A 19688-nucleotide genomic window follows, 5' to 3' on the forward strand; every position below is an offset into this window, starting at 1 on the left:
ACTATGACTTTGGAGAACAGGTGACTTCACTCTCTTTGCAACAAAGTGAACTGCTAGTTAGTGTGGCAGAAGTGGTGGGAAGCTCTGAAGTCAACAGAATAACATTCCCAACTTCAAAAGAAAAGTGTAAATATTGTTAGCTAAGATGCCACTTTTTCAGGAGATGGTGGTCCTTTCCAATGTCTTTAATCTTTCAGGATTTTAAATCATGACTCTAGAAGTGTAGCAGGAAAAACACATAGATAGAACTTCTTTCTGCAAAGTGTGTAACTATACAACTCAAGGCCTTATCAGAGGCTTCCTGGATGCTAGCTTATATCATTTTGAAAAACTTTTCATGTATATTTCATATATTTATGTCAAAGGGCAGCCAGAGAGAAGGATTGTTCCTTCACTGTAATAGCTTCTAGGGATTTCAGTTTAGCAATTCCCTTTGTGGGCACCAAATTTGGAAGCTTGGTGTGTGATATCCCTGGATATGTTTAGACTACTAATTGAGATAAGAGATGGAGGGATATCATGCACAAACATCTCTCCATTGAGGAGCGCTACACGTGTTCGGTGCCTTTTGAAACATGCTTATTAGAAGATTGATGAAAGGTAAGGAGTGCCTCAGTGGTGCTCCCTTTGTGCCGAATGTGTCAGCATGCTGCTTGCAGATTGCACTGTCAGAAGGTTAGTGGCTTGGTTCAGAGCAGTGTGATGGCAAAAGAAGATGAACTGGAGTTTGTCTGATCTCAGGGTGGGTTGCAGGAGCCTGACAGGAGTGGAAGAAGGGCGGTTCCAGGGTGGAAAGCTGGGCTCAGACAGTACCGTTGTGGGGTGAGAGAGTGGAGATGTGCTTTGACTGGCTGCGCAACAGGAACCTGGCAGAGCAGTATCAAAATCCCTCTTAGTAAATAGCTCTAAGACTGCAATAAGGGATCACTGAATGCTTATCTAGAATGGGTAAAGGTGTACCAAGAATTAAAGGAACAGATGCAAGTCTGTGGGCAAAAAGCCAAGAAGGACAAAATGTAAGACAGCTGTCCGCAAAAATTCATGAAATGGGATATATGGTTGGTCATGAACCTCTTCTCAAGGAGAAAAATTTTAAAAAATTTATTTCTGCTTGAGGCATTACGTCATGCTTTTCATAGCTAGTATGAATACAAATATCAGATGAAGGACATTTATGGTCATTCTTATTACTGAATATGCTAGGAGGATGGGGGTTGCCTAATTTCACACTTGTGGTCTCTGCTCATTCAGACTTTTGCAAATCCCACCCTCAAGTGATTTGTTGCATGCTGTATGTCAAGTCACTCACAGAGGTGGGAACAGCAGTCTTGCTCCCAGATGTGTTTCTTTAATTATCGGAGTGTATTTCTTCCCAGAGCAATGAGCTCCCACTTCGTATATTTGTTGCTATATGGAATATTAATATTGTAATCATGTCTGTCTCCTTAGGAGACTTGTATTTTATGGCAGCAGTTCAATACTGTTCACTATTTGGAGTAAAAAGAAATATAGGAGTTAAAGATTTTAAAGGCCTCTTCTAAAAAACAGGCAAAAAGCACACCAGAAATCACCTCCTTAGTTCAGAAAAAAACCAGAAAGAAAAATATTGTTCATGACCAACAAAAATGTGAACGACTGTTCATGATCACTGCTTTTTTTTTTAAATACCCATGACAAAAGTGCCTTCTAAAATGTATAAAATATGATTTTCTGATAGGGTCCTGAATAAACTGCGCAACCCAAAAGAGTTTTGAGATATGTGCCCAAGGCTGGTGGTGCAGATGCAGAGGAGTAACCCTGCCCAAGCTCAGGGTCAGAGCTGTGTGAGAAAGGGGCTTCAGGAAACCTTGTTTGGGCAAGGATGCCTCCATGGGCTCGAGCTGTGTTTCAGGTCCAGCCCTTGCCCCCGGTCTCTGCCCATGATATGCTGCAACTCTGCCCACACCTGACCACATCATTTGCCAATCCTGACTCCCATCTTGGCCTCAGAGCTGCTCCATCCCCATGGCCGTGGTCACAGCCCCCAGCCTTGCTCTCCTCACCACCTCTGGGTCAGTGGGACAGGGCCATGGGGAGACGCCCCTGCCCCGACCTGCCTCACTGCCCCTCTGCTGCCAACCCTGCCAGTGCTGTGCCCTGACCATTCTCCCTATAGCTAAGACACTGCTAGCATGAAGAGGCATTCACAACAGCTGTATAAAAATAGCTTGCAATACATTTTATTCCCTTTTTCACTGTAAAAATAATTCTCAGTCAGAGAGCAAGAGAAAAAACGTACTTGCAACCATTAGTTTAATCACTGGCATGGCAGCAGTTCTGCGGGTCCCTGGTATGCTTAATGCTTGATTCTGAAAATACTTGCACGTCTGCATATCATACAAGTGATTCAACTGTATGGATGTAAGGATATCTGTGTGTGTATTTAAGTAAATATATACGTGTGTGTGTATATATATACATATATATATATATATGCCTATCTTTGCAGGGAGTGGACCTTATTCCATGGTGAATATATTGCCTCAATGGTCCCAGGCTAATCTATGCAGATATTTTAAGCTCATTTTGCTTGATGGCAGATGGAGACAAACAGTCTATAACATTAATTTTCTTGGATCTCATCTGACAAAATCCCCAGTTACTTTAGTCTCACATGAACGATTTTTTTTTTGTAGATATGTGCCTAATAAGCTTAAATTCTGAAAATGAATATTTGCACTTACTAATATCAAAGGAGAGTTAAAATCAAACATGCTGCACAGTCTTCCGGGAAAGTCAGCAGTAAAGCACTGTTTTCAATAATCAATAAGTCAACCAAGCAAATCTCTAGACTGTTGTTACAAGGGATCTGTCATCATGCAAAGTGAAGATTTGTCTGAGAAACCGCTAAGTAAATGCTTCTGCCACTTAGTGGTGGTTGGTTTTTGGTTTTTTTTTTTTTTTTTGTGTTTTTTTTTTTTGTTTTTTTTTTTTTTTTTTTTTTTTTTGTATTGTGAGCTGCAGATTAAAGTGCAGGCACGCACAGATTTATTTTGCATTCCAGAGAGAGCATCTGAACCAAAGCACATATATGTAGTGCTCACCAACTTCGGTCAGTTTAAGGATGAGAAGATACCCTCTATATTCCCTGTCTCAAACTCTTCTTGTATGGCTCCCTCTCCTTTTTCCTCGTGTCTTTTGCATTTTGTATCTCTCAGCATTAAAATACAGGAGAAATTTACTTGATGCTTTTACAGACTATCAAACAAATAAATGGTCTTATACCTCACTGATCTGTATCCACCTGTGACAATTAATACCCCCCAAAAGGGACTTCACTCCCCAATAAATGTCCAAATGCATAGCAAGAATGTGAGCTATCTACTTGCAACTGTATCATCATTTCCTCACAAAATGTATCAGTAAACACGTACCAGAAAACAATAGTCTCAATATAATATGAAACTGAGCTTCACTGCTGCAAACAAAATGCATTCTGTGCTGCACTGTTTTTAGCTTTGACAGCTGTGCTTGCTCATTTCTTAATTTTGTTTGACTATGAGCTTAAGGGTTGGGACCTAAAATCCTTAGGAGCCAGGTAACTGCCTCAAAGGGTCGTGTATGGAGGCTCAAACATGCATGTTACAGTTCCCTCCAACCCCCCTCCACTGGCATTTATGTTCCTTTCTACTGCTGCTGAGATTTGCCTGTCTCAGAGGGAATATGAATGACTCATTGTTTATTGATAAAAAAAATCCTTTTCCATTCTGTAAGTCATCTCTGTCTTTTTGGACATCCTTTCCAGAAAATGTGCCAGGCACTGTGGTGAGAGAATGGGGATGCTGACAGGCTGCTAAGATGAGATGCCCTTTTGAGGGCTGCTTCCACTTCTTGGACACATCCTCAAAATGATCAGATGAACAGGGTGGACCCCAGCAGAAAACACACACTCTAGGATGAAATCTGTATGTTTTATATAGCTGGGTCGGACTTGTGACTATTTGAAAATAGAGCTGCTTGTAGTTGTGACAAATACTCTACATAGGGCAGTAATATAAGCACATAGGGTCTGCGGATATTGTGGCACAAAAGCAACAGATTCAAAGACGTAGGCAGTCTCTCTCTTCCCAGGAGATATAGGGGATCGAAGTTTGGGCAGCAGCAGCCCCATCACTACCAGAGCCCATGGACATGTAGCAGTGTAACACCTCTTGTGACGGTGATGGCCTGAAATCTTTTTGCTTGATCTTGGAGCCTATCTTTTTCCCACGTACCATCTAGACTTACCTGATGGCTTTGTACTGTTGGCATTTATCAGTATCTATTTGTTCTCCATTTCTGTTCTGCTTTATCTAATCTTTGTATGGCAGATACAAGTCCTTCTTTCCATGACCTTTGCCTTTCCCTCATCTTATACCCATTAGCATCTAACTACCCTGATCAGAAAAGGCTAATTTCCTTTATATTGGCAAGGCCAGGGCCTCATGAAATCAAGGGTGAAACTCCTATTGACTTCATCTGGAACAAAAGTGGCTCCGTTAAATCAAAGAACTTGAGGAGAAAAGCAAAAGAGAAGGCAGGGACGGTAAGTTCAGCCTATAACAAACTCCAAGATGACCAAAAGCTTACAAAGAGCTCAAACGTGTCTAGATATTCATGCAATATCCAGGATGACATGGCTAGTCTCAGGACTGAGTGTTACAGCTACTACCCACCTCAATAAATATGGATCATCTACTTATAACACTTCCTTCAAACCTGGAGTGTGTGGGCACTGGGCTAGTTAGCCACTGGCTGTAATATGATTTTATTTTCAGCGACCGGTATTCACTGGTTGTTGTACAAATTTCTTTCTAAAGTCATAATTTCTGAAATGTGTAACTTTTCATTAAGATGACGAATGCTGACATTTGGTGGGATGTGGTATTGATCACATCAAGCCCTGCAACGACAGCTGGCAGCAGAAGAACAACACGGAGCTGGCCGTGCCCAGCTGGATCAGGCGGCTTCCTTAGGGTTTGTTTTCACCCAGCAGTATAGTTCTGACTTAGTGTGAATAAAATCACTTAAGAGATAATATGTTGATTTGCTGAACTATCTATCTAGTGAACTGTTCAAAGCAGAGATAGGGGCAAACTGACATTACTAAAAAGTGTACTGCTCTGAATGGCAGATAAACTTCTTCACCTCTGAGAGTTTTATTACCTACTGCTGTACAAGAGGGTTCAAGTGCTGAGCAGTTCCCACTGGATGAATGAAAGAGTATGGGGACCTTTTTGTGAGCACATGCTGCAGGGAAACGTCACACTTTACAGTAGCAACTTTTCTTCTTGCTAGTGAATCCGGACATTATTTTTTAATTACTCATCATTCTTTTGAACATACTATAATATCAGGCCCTGATGAGGGATTCAAATAGCCTGTAACTCTCTGGTATACTCATCCTGCAAAAACCTTATCTTAGAGTCCACTATTAGATAGAAGAAATGAGAGATCATCTTCTATGCTCTAAGATATTTAACATCACGGAAGACATGACCAATTAGACTGCCTTCTGCTCAGGACTGCTAGAACTGTCAAACAGAAATAGTCGTGTGCCTCATATGAGGCCAGTAGCCAATTTGTTGCCTTCCCTAACTGTTTTTCATGCAACTTTTCCTTGCTGCTTCCTAATAAATGAGTGTAAAGTGTGTATATATACATGCGTCTGTGTGTGTGTATGGGCTCAAAAGGCAGGAAACACTGCTAGAAAAAAAATCCATCACTGTTCTTTATTAACAAAGTTGTTATTTTTAATAAAAGTTTTCTACAATGCTGTAGAGATTTCAGGAAATAAATTCTTTTAGGGGAAATGTATCACTTTCTGGACTGAGCTTCTAAATGTTATTTTTTATACTGTTGGAAATAACAGGTCTGGTCTTTGTCCTCATCTAATGAGAGTGACCTCCTATACAAAGCTCTTTGAGAGCTATTTATGAAGAGTGTTACATAAGAAACTGATATTGATTTTTATTTATTAACTTTCTTTATGTATTTCTGGCAGTTACATCTCTTTCATTACCTTTAGTTTGAATGACTAGGCCTCTTAATATATTACTATAGGACATGTTTTCCAAACATCTCTCACTTTTGTTTCTCTCATCTGATTTTTTGTAATTTTTCTCCTTTTTTTCCTTTTTTTTTCTTTTAAACCATGTAGTGCTCTGAGACTTAAAAAGGTCTTCTGTAGAATAAGGTGATTATCTTGCCTAGAAGGAGATCAACACAAAATTTGAAAAGGAAAATTCAAGGAAAATAAAATGTGAACATCACAAAAACATTCCCAGCTCTGAAACAGTGGACCTGCCCTTTACCAAACTTTTAACTAATTCTTGTCAACTGATGATTTACTTCTCTATAATTTCCACTTGTGCTGTTACTGATTAAAATAGTATCAGGAGAGCTTGTGGAGGGAAATGTTAATGCTTTAAGCATCATAAACCACATCTAAGAAAGGATGGAGAGAAGGATGTGCCTCTATGAGAGAGCCCCTATGCTTAGTACAGTGCCCTCCCAGCACAGCCAGTAACTTTTCCCAGGAGGATTTATTTGGCTCTTTTTCCCTTCTGTATGTTTTGATGGCTAAGGCAGGTGGCCGTGGAGGTACATGGCATGCCAGGGAGCCCAGAGCCCTGGCACTGTCCCTAGCAGGAAAGGCACTCACAGTGGATGACAGAGGGGAAGAATCTCTGTGCGGTTCTACTCTTGGTCGCAGCTGGAACCACTCTGAACTGGGGAGAGGACTAGTGAAGTGAACCAATTACAGGACAAAAAAACCCTGCCAAAACACAGTCCCTAAGCTGTGATAATACTCAGTCACTCTATGTCATTCAAGGATGAAAAAAAGAGGGGGAAAGGGGGGGAAATTTCCGTTTGAGATATGTATTTAGTGAAAAATTTCAAACCAGCATGACTTCTTTTCAAACTCTGAAATGGAAAAACTTTCTAAAAATCTAATCGATCTGAGTCTTTGTTTAGCTAACTACTTATTTAGAAAGCAAATCTGTGAATTCAGCAACTGGGAATACCCATATGAAAATATGGCCATATTGACTTTTGTGCTGCATACCGTTCAGTGAACAGGTGTTGCATAGCCATTTCTACTCCTTTCCTTTTATGTCTCTGCAGGAACAAAAGACAATGGTAAGGAGGTACAGACCTACTTCTCAGTTGATCTAGACTGGTTTTCCAGGGCCATAAATGATGGGCCAGTATCTGTATTCCAGTCTGGACAGAGATGTGCTCTCCACGCATGCCTGGGTCTCCAACCCTGTGCATTGCATTCCTGATGGAGATATTTGCATGACCCAGCTGTTTTCAAAACATCAAATATTAACTTTCTGCCACCTTAAATGTGTGGGAAATATTAATTCCAATGTTCTTTTCATCCCTGCTTAAAAGCTACACCCTAATGACAAGTCCTATGCAGACTCTGTGTGGCACACTGACCAGCCTTGTGCTGAGAGTTGTTACAGCTCTGCTTTCAAGAATCGGTTACCATTCCTACTTTGAGAAGTGACAGACCCCTGCTTAATTTCAGGCTGATTCTGGACACTTGACTACCAAGCCGCAGTGAGACTCTTGTGTAAAGACAACAGTTTTCCATTGAAATAGGTCAGTTCTCCAACATGATCAGCAGTCTGCTTAATTCCCAGACATTTTGTTAATTGGATTGTCCAGATACAAGATACAACAATCTTTTGTATTCTTAGAAATAATTGTGGAATTACAACTTTCCCACATATTTAGCAGTACTCTCCACCCTCTCTCTCCATTAAAAGAATTCAATCCTATTTCAGAAGATAACCTTGAGAGAAAGAGGAAGGTATATGCGTTGCCTCTATCTTAATATAATAAAAGTCTGATAGGAAGGCTTAATTAAGAGAGAGAAAATAACCAGGAATAAGCAGAGGATTTAAAGCAAAATGGACCTCATATAAGTGTAGCAAGAATCACAAATGTGATTCAAAAGGTCCCCCTGCAGAGACAGAGCAGAGTTTCTCTCTGAAGCTTGAGATAAGATCTGCCATACCTGTTTTCCTTTTTCTAGCTGTGATGGCAATTCTTATCCACATTTTTCCCTTCTTCTGCCTTGGCCTATAAGACAAAAAAAATTTTTTTTCCAGTTTCTCTCTTCTTTGGACTTAGTGCATTTTCTTTCTTTTCTTGTGGTGTTGTGGTGCTAAGGTTTTGCTGTTCAGTATTTTTTGTAAGAGTTTTAAACACCTGCCATTCCCACTAGTCCACCCCATAGACCTGTCGCTGAATTAGAGTAAGTGAAGGAGAAGCTGCTACATCTGCCGTATTACCCTTCTATATTCTGCTAGGGACACAAATAATTTCTGCAAAGTGTCATACCAAACTTATGTTCCCTGTCTTCTGTGATGGCTTTGGAGTGTGCTTGTTTCTTTATGCATGCATGTATTAAAACTCTTCAATTCCAATAAGTTTAACTGTACAAATCTCTAAAAAATGAAAGTTTTAGTAAGTATATTATGCCTAAGGGATTTCAGAGCTCAGAAAGTGAAATCCAGCTATCTTGTTTATTCATAGATGTGTCCTTCCCTTGAGCTTCTCAGGTTTTGGCAGTAGGGCTCACTGAAGGAGACCTAGGAAACAATTCTGCCTCACTTCATGTGACAGGTATGACATGGAAAATATGCTGATTTTCATGGAGATAGTCTTGAAGGTATACATATATAATTGTATGCTTAGTCAACCATTAGTTCTTCTTTCCAGAGTTTTAGATTCAGGCTTATAAAACCTCATGTTATTAGAATACGTTTATACTTTAATTTGAGTCTAACAGCATCATAGTCACGTCTTTGTCTGTACAGCACTGAAGATAATGAGAAGCTATTATTGGGACTCCTACATGCTGCTACAGTAATGTGAATATATTGTTGGGATTCCTAGATGTTGCTGCAATAGAAATAAATGCTAAAAAAATGTTTCAAATTTATCTTTGGCTGACAGACTAGTTTGAAAATGTGGTTGGCCACTGAAGGGGATGTTTTTTCCAAGCTAGATTTATCTGTTTTAAGGGAGAAGTTTTAAAAGCCAGCAAAATATTCTCAGGATAGTTCACACACAGCTGACTGAATAATTCATCATTAATAATGTATTTAGATTTTGCCTCTCTCTTTATAAGGAGATTAGGATATTCTCAGATACATTCATTATTCAAACTAATACTGGGTTTTCTCATTCCCTCCCATAGGCTCGATTCTGTCACCTTTACTCAAGTTGAGTAGCGTTTTCTGTGGGGAATCATGCTGATTTTAGTGGCAGTTCCTGCACAGCATGGTACGGGAGAGAGCATCTGGACACAAGTGAATAGGTTACAAGCAGTTGTGAATATTTGATGGTTGTACTTTGAAGCTCCTCCTGTATGGGATTGCTATGAAAATCCTAGGAGGTACTTTTGTTAGCTCTTGTAATTAACCATCGCAACCCCAATTTATTAAACATACAATTCAAATTTTGATTGCAGCTGAGAGGCAAGCTAACATCTTGCTTTCCATGAGCAGTGGAGCTTAGCTTTGAACACTTTGCTGTTTACAAAAAGTGAACATAAAAGATCAAGAGTGAAGGCTAAAAGAAATGTGCTCAAGTGTGCAGTCATTCAGAATTTCTCCTGTTACCCGCGTTGTTTCTGGAGACTGCCCACAGGCATTTTTTCAGCATTGAGAAAATGCTTTAATTACCTCTGTGCCTTCCTGTTCCCTGTGACTGAAATTCTTTCTGGCAAATATTTTTAATATAGACATGGCCTTCAACTGGGCAGATGAAGCGTCCTTCTCAACTTCCATCAGCAGTGCCTAAAGGTAGAGCTACAAGTGCAGATCAGGGTACACCTCCACTGCAGTGGATGCTCTGCGGCTACTCGTGACACCCTGCTTTGCAGAAGAAAATTCAGCCTGGTGGATCTGTAGGCTGGTGTTTCCCTCTCCCTGGCTAGCTGTGCCCCCGGGTCGCCTCCTGTTCCTCCCACACAGCTAAGAGTTGAAAATACTCTCAGCATCCATGTTTTGGTTGACAGTTTTGTGGTTTATAGCTAACTGTGGTGGGCTGAACTGAGTATTTTGTCTTTGCAAAAGAAAAAGATTACTTTTTCCTAAAAAACATACTGTCTCTTCCAACGATTGGGTCAGAAAATCTCTCTTTCAACACGCTGCCAAGATTTCTCATTCTTCTTGGGTCAAAAACAAGAGCTACCTCAGAGGGGAAGATTTTGGACTAAAAATATATTCAGTATTTTTACATAAACATGTAAGATGTTTTATGTAAGAAGATTATCCAATATTTTATACACCTATATTTTCTGTATGTGGGCAAAACGAGCTACCTGAAACTTTCTGCCAATGTGAAGTATAGACCCTGCAACAAAGCCTTTGGAGAAAAGTGCTGTGCCTCCAACATGGGGATTGCAATCTTCTTATGAGGACAAAAGGGCACCTTATCAATAAACCTATTTGCAACAGGTATGCTTTCAGTGTCTGCACTAGAAAGTGGTTGCCTAGTTCCATTAAAGTTCAAGCCAGCCTGGAGCTGGCTGGTTTAGAGTACTTTGAAGCCAGTCCAACACTTAATTTGATGGACAGGGTTGGAATAAGGCAGTTTTAGTCTGTGACAGTAAAACAAATTCAAATAGTCTCTTGGCTCACTGATGGTGTTTACAAGAGCATTAAAATGATTTCCCACTAATGATACACAGTTGTAGGGATTGCAGCACTATATCATGAGGGTAACGTTGCTGCCACTGTGGTGTGCATCTAGAGAGATCCAAAACGAAATGCCAGGAGAGGAACTGGACAATGTGCAAGACCAGGAATAACAATCTAGCAAAACACAGTCAAAATATTGCTGCTGTACTTTTAAAAAGAGAGAAGATGAATGAAGGAAGTGTGCCTTCATGCTAGGTTTGCCTGATGTTTTAGGATGTATTTGTTAGTATTTACCTGGTATAGACAGACCTGGTTTTAAACGCATCTCCTCTTTGCATGAGGTCTAAGGACCTTACTCCAAATGAAGTTCCTCACTTCTTGTGTTAATTCATACCATGTTTTCTGTATAAGACATCTTACAACACTCATTTAGGTTCAGGAAGACATTACAGAGCACTTGCAGATTTACTAATTTAAGCTTGATACTATAATTTTAAAGAAAGTTTGAAGCTTGATTTTCTGTAATCACTACTTTTTTTCTTAAATGAAAGGCAATAAAATAGTGTTCAGGAAGTACTTTAACATACATATATTTTGTATAAATACTGTGTCAGAAAGCAGCGAGTTTTATATTTACCCTTTGTGCCTTTTCTCTGATATAATGCCGGTTCTTGTGTGACAGCAGTGCCCTTTCTCCTTTCAAACACCATCACTCTTCTGGTTCAGTGGGAACACAGAAGCCCCAATTTCTCTTAGTTCAAGGCAGAGTTGTGTTAACCTTGCAAATGTGGTGAATGTCAAATCGGTAAACTGCTGACTTGCTTAGCATCTGTCTTTTCAGCCTATTTATGCCATAGCTGTATATTAAAGAGCACTGTAAACCACTTACGGTGACCCATTCTGTGCAAACAAAGCAAAATCTGCAGATAACACAAACCATAATTCCAGGTGTCAGTAGGTTGCAGAGTATTTTTACTTAGTATTTTTGATGAAAGATGAATAATAAAGACTCTTATTTCATCAATAATTACATATTATTCATATTAATAGAACTGGGCCCTACAAACTCATAAATATCAGTAGATGTTGTGATACTGGACTTGCTGTGAGTGCTTTATGGGTTATAAATTATTTCAAATTATCATTAGACACAGGTTTCAATGAAGCTGCACTGAAAAGCCCTCCCTCCCTCCTAGTTTTTAAAGGCATCACAAGGCTATATTGATGCTAAAATCTGATTATCAGCTGTAAAATTGGAATTGATGTGTGACTTGGAAGTTCAAATTTTGTGATGTTTCCTCTTGTGCCTTGGCAGGAATTCACTCGTTGTCTTGTTTCAGATTTTTAATGCGATTTTAGGGGTTTACTCTTCTCTGAAGACTGAATTTTTGAGAACCTTTGCATACATGGTTGCTATGGAGGCTGTGGAGAGGAGGTATGGAGTAGGGAAGACATTTCAATTGCAGTTACTAGAGCTCTTTTGTGAACCCAATCCCTACACTTCCCAAAACAGCTGATTTGATCACTGATGTCCCTATGACAAACCAGCAAGGCAAGGATTAAACTATTACATGGCTATAAAGTTAAGACATTCATAGGGCTTAGAAGAAAATAAAAGTCAGATCGGCCAGGAATATGAGATTTCAGAATTTAGGATTCCCTTTGTCTTTTCCTTCAGTGCCTCTGAGTTTTCAATGAGTGAGCTGAACAGAACTTTACTTAGGTTCATCACCAGGGGCGAAAATGCTAACAGACATGATTAGTCATACAGAGAGTTGATTTACAGAAAATTTGGCAACCAAGCAAATAGGAAAAAAAGTAAGATTTTAACAGATGAATTTATCTTTTTGCTAATGTATTTACAGTGATGTCACCCATCAAGAGACTATTTCCCGCACTGCTTTTCTGTTAGGCAGACTGCCACGTGCCAGTACTTGGTGGCTTCACCGGGCTTTTCATGCTGTTCTAATCATTGTCCCCTGTGCACAAGAGGAGGCAGCCAACAGCCCATGACGACACCTGCTTTTTGGGGCCAGCAGCAGAAATGAGAATTAACTCTGCAACAACATGGATTTTCTTGTTTCAAAATCCCAGGTTTGGATGCATTAAATAAGTTTCCACTTGGAGGAAAAAAAAAAAAAAAAAAAAGTCTGTATTACCTAGGAGTGTGATTTTGGGTTCTGTGCTTTCTCATTGCTTGTAATTGTCAGGATTAAGGATGGTTCCTGGATTCCAGCTCCTCTGTCTCGTTCAGTTTGCTCCCAGGATTTACACTGCACTAGGTTGCTGCAATCTGTATTCTCCTCGCTCCATTTCCTCCCCATACATTTACTGATCACCAGGATGCATTCCTGAAAGGTAAGGAACAGAAGCCTGTCTCCTTGACAGCAGGGGACAAATTCATAATAAATACATAAAAATAAACATAAATAGTAAGAGCCAGCAGCAGATTGTGATGGCAGTAAAGAAGGGTTTGCTTGATGCTTTAAGGAAATGAAAGCTCTATCTTCTGCTTTCACTGCCATCATTATGAGAGCCCTGTTAATTTGCTCTCTGAACAGGATTATAATTTCTGTAAACATAAAATATGCTGCTTTAACTCTAAGTCACCTCCCTCAGCTTAGTATCATTGAAAGTAATTGCAATTAAAAAAAGAGACTGTCCAGGCGGCTACTGCAGGTGCAGATTCAGATAACAATAGAGCGTAAGTTCAGCAGCTGGTATGAACAGGGAGGAATAGCGTTTCCAACAGCCTTTCTCCACATCAATTGCTCTTCCCCTGGCACCTGGCTGGTGAGGGAAGCTACATCATATGTGGCCATCCAGGGCAGAAAATTATTCTGAATAGGTCTTGAAGGCCCTTCTATGCTATGGGACTTGACAGAGGTGACTGATCTGAAACTGGCAGAGGTTCAGTGCAGCAGTATAACATAGTATATGAATTATTGCAATATGGATTAAGTGCTATATACAGATATAAAATGACTGACCAACCGTAATTGTTCAGCTACGAATGAAGTAACTAGAATGCTGTGTGCTAAGTTTCATTTTACTGTCTTAAATTATACATCCACATAGCACAGAAGTGAACCCAACATAAAGGTAATATTGTCCAATGGGCTATCCATCTCTGGGAACTTGCCAAACCTGATCATGGTAATGTCCAACTGTCTTCTGTGCTAGATAAAATTATCTTCTGATGCCAGGTAAGCTCCTGAGGGACTACTGGGAGCTTCTGACTTCTGCGAAGCAGAACATTTAGAAACTGTGAATGAAAGTTTTATGCTTGTAGACACTGCAGCTAGCCTTGCTTTTAGTTTGTAAGTGTCAGACCCAGTGCTCAGCTTTCCCATGAGCTCTTCATGCTTTTCTGACAGCAGGGAATGAGAGTAATGCTGGTATAACTGGCTACAGCCCAAGTTTTGCTCCATGGCCAAGTGCAATCCTGCTGACATGGGTCTGTCCCCAGGAAAGCAAGCTAGTCTGAGGAACATCATGGAGAGGAAGGGACTTCAGTGGAATAATTTAGCTGTCCGTGCCTGCTAGGCCAGCTTCTTAACATGATAAGAAACCAGATAGCCTCAAGGATCTGACCACTTCTGGAATAAAAGCAGCTCAGAGCCTGATGGAGGCAAAGTGAGGAATGAAATGACCTTTTCTTGACTTTTCCTACACCTTCACCTACCCTGGCAACAGCTAAAAATTGACAGCAGTTTTAATTACAGATTTAGCTTTTTATCTATTTACAAACTGCTTAGCAGCTCTACAGATCGTTTCGAATGCAGTGCTTTGTTATTTTACACCTGTGACCTAGAATAGAGCTTAGGGTAGAGACTGCACTGAGTAACTGAACAGCCTTTCTCTTTTGCCATCTTAGGGGTTTGCTCCATGAATTGTGCTTTGTAGACAGATCATTTGTTTGAGTCAAGAGGCTGCAGGAGTTTACTCTTCTCTGATGGTCCAGTTTCACTGTTAAGTGGCTAAACAGTTTTTACAAAAGCCTTTTTTTATATAAAGACCAGATATTGAGACTACTTTTACCATAATTCAGGCCTGATGTTCATCCTAACTACACTGGTACTTGAAGGACCTGCCCTCATGGTAAGCAATACAAAATATGATAGGCTGGCCTGTGACTGTCTTCAGAAGATGATGGTTAAAACAATGTCACAGGTGAACAAGGGGAAATATAATCCCACTTTCTCTTTTTCCCGTTTTGGGATGCCACATTTTTGGTCCTGTTTTTTGTTGTTGTTTCCACCTCCCCACCTTAAAATTGGTGGAGTTGCAATAAAGAAACTTAAAGGTAAGGACACAAGTATATGCACATGTCTTTGCTAAAGCCACTAGCAGCTTGAACAAGCTGGTGCAGGAGCAAACCTCCTGAGGTGGGCTGTAATAACTTTCTGCAGAGAGCAGGGAAGACTTGGTAAGTACCTGGTCCTTTCTTTGCTCCAGGAATAGTGCAACTGCATGCTGTCCCTTCCCTTGGGCAGATGGCGATTTGGATGATAATCTTGCAGTGAGTCCCTCCTGCTTAGCTTGTTCACACTGTAACTGGGAAGTATTCTCCACGTCCTTGTGCTGTGCTATTTTCTAAGGCTGTGGAAAGAAAGGCTGTATCAAGGTGAGCCATTCAAATTTCTTCTAAAAACTTAATAATAGCACTGTCAAGATAAACCTGGAATAGCTCGCTCTGTCTACCTTGTATTTTACTTAGCATTTCCCTTCACCCCACAGCCCAGCCCATCACTCCCATGTGGTGTTACCGTTGCCATAGCATATGTTAGTTACTGGACCAGTGCCATTGGTTTCCAGTGAAGTAGCACATAGTTTTTGCATATAGCCCTTCCGATAAAATTCTGCATGGTTTCTTTGCTGTGGCTCAGTAAATTGAATCCTTCTTGTAGGAGAAAGATGAAAGAGTGCATGAGATAAATGATTAAAATATCTAAATCTTGTGACGTTCTGCCGGTATCCTGATTAAAGATACTTCAGACTTGGTGATTTTGTTGTATGTGAGCCAAAATGGCAGGTACAAATCTTTATTACTAGGTAATTTTATAAGGTCACCTGTCATCTGAATGCCAGACACAAAAAAATTAGCATCTTAAAAAAACTACCATTAATACTTTTCAAAGCCCTTTCAATCTTCATTTTACTCCTGGTCTTATACTGTGAGTTCATGCAAGGTGACAAACTGGGACCTTAAAAATGCACCATTTCTCTGACGTTTCACGAACACCTCAAGTTTTGTGAACTTTACAAGAGTCATGGTCAAAATTTTTCAGAAAAAATCCCCAAAGTTCCTCATGTCCTTTGTATTCTTTAGAATAAAGCTGTGTCAGGTATTTCTGCAAATAGACAGCATCTATTGCAATTTTACTGAACTAGGAGAAAACTTTAAACTCTCCCCCCCCCCCCTCCCCCCATGCCTTTCTTTAACCCTGTGAAGAAGCAACAAATGGTAGTAAATCGCAAGAGAGAAGATAGGCAGTCTTATGTTCTGGAACGATAATGACAATAGTATAAAAACCTCCCCTCTTTGGCACAGTAACTTGAATGCTTGAAGAGGACAGGTTACAACTGCCCCCAAGTTCAGTGAAAGACACTTCATTTTCTCAGGGGCACTTATTAAACTGAAGATTCATCTCTCATGCTGTATGTGAGAGAGATTAAATAATTATGCAAAAAAGTGAGAGAAAAGGAATTACTGATAATTTATCAGTGAAATGAAGCACATGAAACACATAGAGAGTGTTTTTCTCATTCACAAGAGAGCTTTTAGTCCTGCTGAAACAAGGGAAAGATTTAAGAACTTGCCTTGCAGGTCAGCATGCAGGGGGCCTGAAGATCTAACAGACTCTGAAAAATGCTACCTGTGGCATATCTTGACTGCTTGCTGGAGCAAGCATGTAGCACATGTATTGAGTTCCCTATTCTTCAGCTGATGGCTTTGATGTTTTATGACAGTTTCAAATACTGATGAGGCAAAACAACCTCAGAATGTGCAAAACCATAGTAACTGCTGCAGGAAAATATATCTGGAAACAAAATGTCCTTATGTTTTCTAATTTTACTTCATATCTTCCCCTCCAAGCTAACGACGATTTTCCCAGTACAAGCAGGTTTTGTGTTGGGATAGGATTGGGTTGGAGTTTCAGAAGAGACTCAAGCCCAGTGATATGCAAGAGTGGGCACACATGTTGAAACCTGAAGTGATTTTGCTGGGATAGTAGAGTGCTACCCAGCATCTGTTGATTATTTATTGGCTTAAAAGGTCTGTGGGGCAGAAATCGCTATTGCCCAAACTCTGCTGGGTGCTCCCCAGTACTGTTGTCAGAAGGGCACGAGATAGTGATGCCATCTCCCGGCCCCCAGCGCCAGGACAGTGGCCTATGTGGGGGCTGCGCAGGTCTCTCTCTCTTGAACAAACTCTCTGGACCCAAGCCTTAGAGGTCTTTCCTGTGAAAATTCTGTGGGAAACTGGTGTGTTTCTGTGGAAACTTTCAGTTTGGCAGAGCTGGCCTTTCTGAGGGAGAAAAATATCTGCTCTGACATTTCACAACTGCTTGAGTTGTAAGTGGTGTGAATGATGGTTTGTAAGTCATTATTGTCAGCACATCTTGATACATTAGATTAAATAAAACCATATACATTTTTTGCTTATTAATACCTTCAAAATATATATGGTCATGCCTCATTTTTACTTTTTGAAGCAGGAAATATACAAAACAACTTCAAACTTCTCCTTGGGTAGAAAAGCTTAATTTCCAGTGTTTAAAAGAAAATTCACTGTAACAAATAAAATATGATCAGAAACTGTCAAATTAACTTTTACTTTTATTGTAAGACACTATTTTAGTTTACAGCCTGAGTACTACAGGGTTTGAGAAGTAAAGCAGTCCCACACGCATCCAGAAGGAGAGATTCATCCTTTCTGCCGCAAACAAGCAGCAAGCGAGAAAACTTCAAAGGCAGCTGGGACTGGCACAAGGGGATCAGTGCGCGGGTGAGCAGGCGCTGGCAAGCCCAACTAGCCACACAGTTACTTAATATAGATCCTTCATCAAATTCCTGGAATCAATTACTTGATAACTCCAAGGAAAATAGTTGTGTAGCTAAAGGGAATGGAGGCAACTTTTTAGTGGCAGCGTAATTTCTCCTGCGATCTTTCCCGGATGCTGGCACGCCCTTACGCTACGATAGGAGAGCGGCAGATGAACTAGTCAATACCATGCCACCGCTCTCCCCCGACTGCAAGCTTTTATTTACCAAAGAAAATCCCTACAGAAGGCGAAACCATGTTATCCATTTGTTCGGGTAAAATCTGCTCATGGTTTTTCCACCTGCTCGGCAGAGTCCTGCCTAGCAGGGCCTGGATACAGCTCTCTCCCCGTGCAGTGCGGCCCGCAGGGGCTGGCAGCTCCTATCCAAATCACGGTTACTCTTTTTGAAAGTCCTCAGCTTAATAAATGAGCGGGATTTATTGTGCCTAAAACTGGGAGAAATCTGCCCGAAGTCCAACACCCCCGTCCTTCCCCCCCCCGCCCCCCCCCCCCCCCAAAACAAAACAAAACAAAACAAAACAAAAGCTGCTTGTTAAATTTCCACCCGCCCCGGTCCCGGGAACCGCAAGCACGGCCACCCTGCGGACCCCTCACAGCCCCCTCTCCGCCGCCGCCCGCCGGGGAAGGCCGCGGCTGAGGAGACACCTGGGTTTCCCTGGCAACAGGTAGGCGCCCGCCGCGGCGGCCGGGGGAGCCGGGGTTTCCCCGCCAGGCGCCCTGCCGCGCCGCCGGCGGGCCCCGCGCAGCGCCCCGCCGGCCGGGGACGGCCCGGCAGGGTCAGGCGGGTCCGGCCACCGCCCGCGCCGCGGGGCAGCCCCCGGGCCGGGCCCGCCGCCCCCCTCGCCGGAGGAGCTGGGGGGCCAGGCGAGGAGCGGCCCCCGCCCGTAGCGGGAAGGTAAGGGCGTCCTGCCGGTGGCGGGGGCCGGGGCGGTGGCGGGGACCTGGGGCAGCGCTCGGGGTGAGGTGCAGGGGCTTACCCCGGGCCGTGGCCCGCCTCGCCTGCCCGTGGCCCGAGCACTCGCGGTTGGGGTGCTGCTCCTCAGCCCGGGGAAGGGCCCCATTTCCCCAGGGCCGGGGCTCGCAGGCTTCCTCCCTCACTGCCCCCACCACCCTGCTCTGCCCACGCGGGGCTTCTCCCCTCCCAGCCTCCGCCATCCTGGCTGGCTTCGCCGCCAGCCTCCTCGTGCCCGGGCGGCTCTTCCCAGCAGGTGTGTGTGTGCCCGCTGCCTCCCGCCACCGCCCCACCGCCCGCCCCTGCCCCTGCCCTCACAGCCCGCTTCGCTTTGGCGTGGGCCTGGGCCCAGCGAGGCGCTGTCTCCCCTTCCATCCGTGTCAGTCACCAAAGGTTTGCCTGCTTCCCTCTTAATTTCCTTCTTGTTTACATTTACCCTCAGTGGAGGCAGGCAGGTCACCGGCCTTTTCCCTTCATCGTCAACACGGGAGCACTCAGCACCCTGCCCACCGGGGTGCCCGGTCCGCGTACTCCATCTTGGCGCCCGCCAGGCTTTCAGTCCAGGGCCTGTGCGTGTGGATGCCTGATGGTTAATCTCGTCTGCTTCTGCTGGGCACAGACGCATCAGGTTGGGCACGGGTTTGCTCTAATGAGGCTGTGTGGCTCCTGGACGGGAGCTGGCTCCTGCGCAGGCAGTGAGCTCATGTCTGTCTGCGCGTGCCTCCGTAGACAGACCTGCCCGCGGTCCAAAGCTCTGTTGCTTCGGCGGTCTGCGGGTCCCCTACCAGAGGGGATGACTCGGTCTCACCCCGGGATGCGAGAGAGGAAACATCCTCTCAGCGCCAGGCATCACATCTGGTACTCACTGCTGGCTGAGGTCTGACGGAGATGGACAGCGCTGTAAGGCTTACCATGTTGTGGCTAAGTAACTCCTCTCCCACTGCTTTATTTTCTTCTTTCCCCGAATCTTAAGCCTAAGGC

The 19688-nt window shown here is 42.6% G+C and overlaps 2 long non-coding RNA genes across 2 annotated transcripts in view; one reads left to right on the forward strand and one right to left on the reverse strand.

The window, feature by feature from the left end:
* Positions 1–11742: 11742 nt before the first annotated feature.
* LOC141960445 (uncharacterized) lies at positions 11743–19328 on the reverse strand. The gene is made up of 3 exons (XR_012633624.1): positions 19144–19328; positions 15123–15287; positions 11743–13036 (listed from the first exon to the last, which is right to left on the reverse strand). It is a non-coding gene; the product is annotated as an uncharacterized LOC141960445 (long non-coding RNA).
* The window catches only part of LOC141960438 (uncharacterized), a 37572-nt gene continuing 36419 nt past the window's right edge, over positions 18536–19688 (forward strand). The window contains exon 1 of the long non-coding RNA XR_012633622.1: positions 18536–18650. This is a non-coding gene — a long non-coding RNA (uncharacterized LOC141960438). The remainder of the gene's footprint in view (positions 18651–19688) is intronic.

Source organism: Athene noctua, chromosome 1 (genome assembly GCF_965140245.1).
Source record: "Athene noctua chromosome 1, bAthNoc1.hap1.1, whole genome shotgun sequence".
Lineage (NCBI taxonomy): Eukaryota > Metazoa > Chordata > Aves > Strigiformes > Strigidae > Athene > Athene noctua.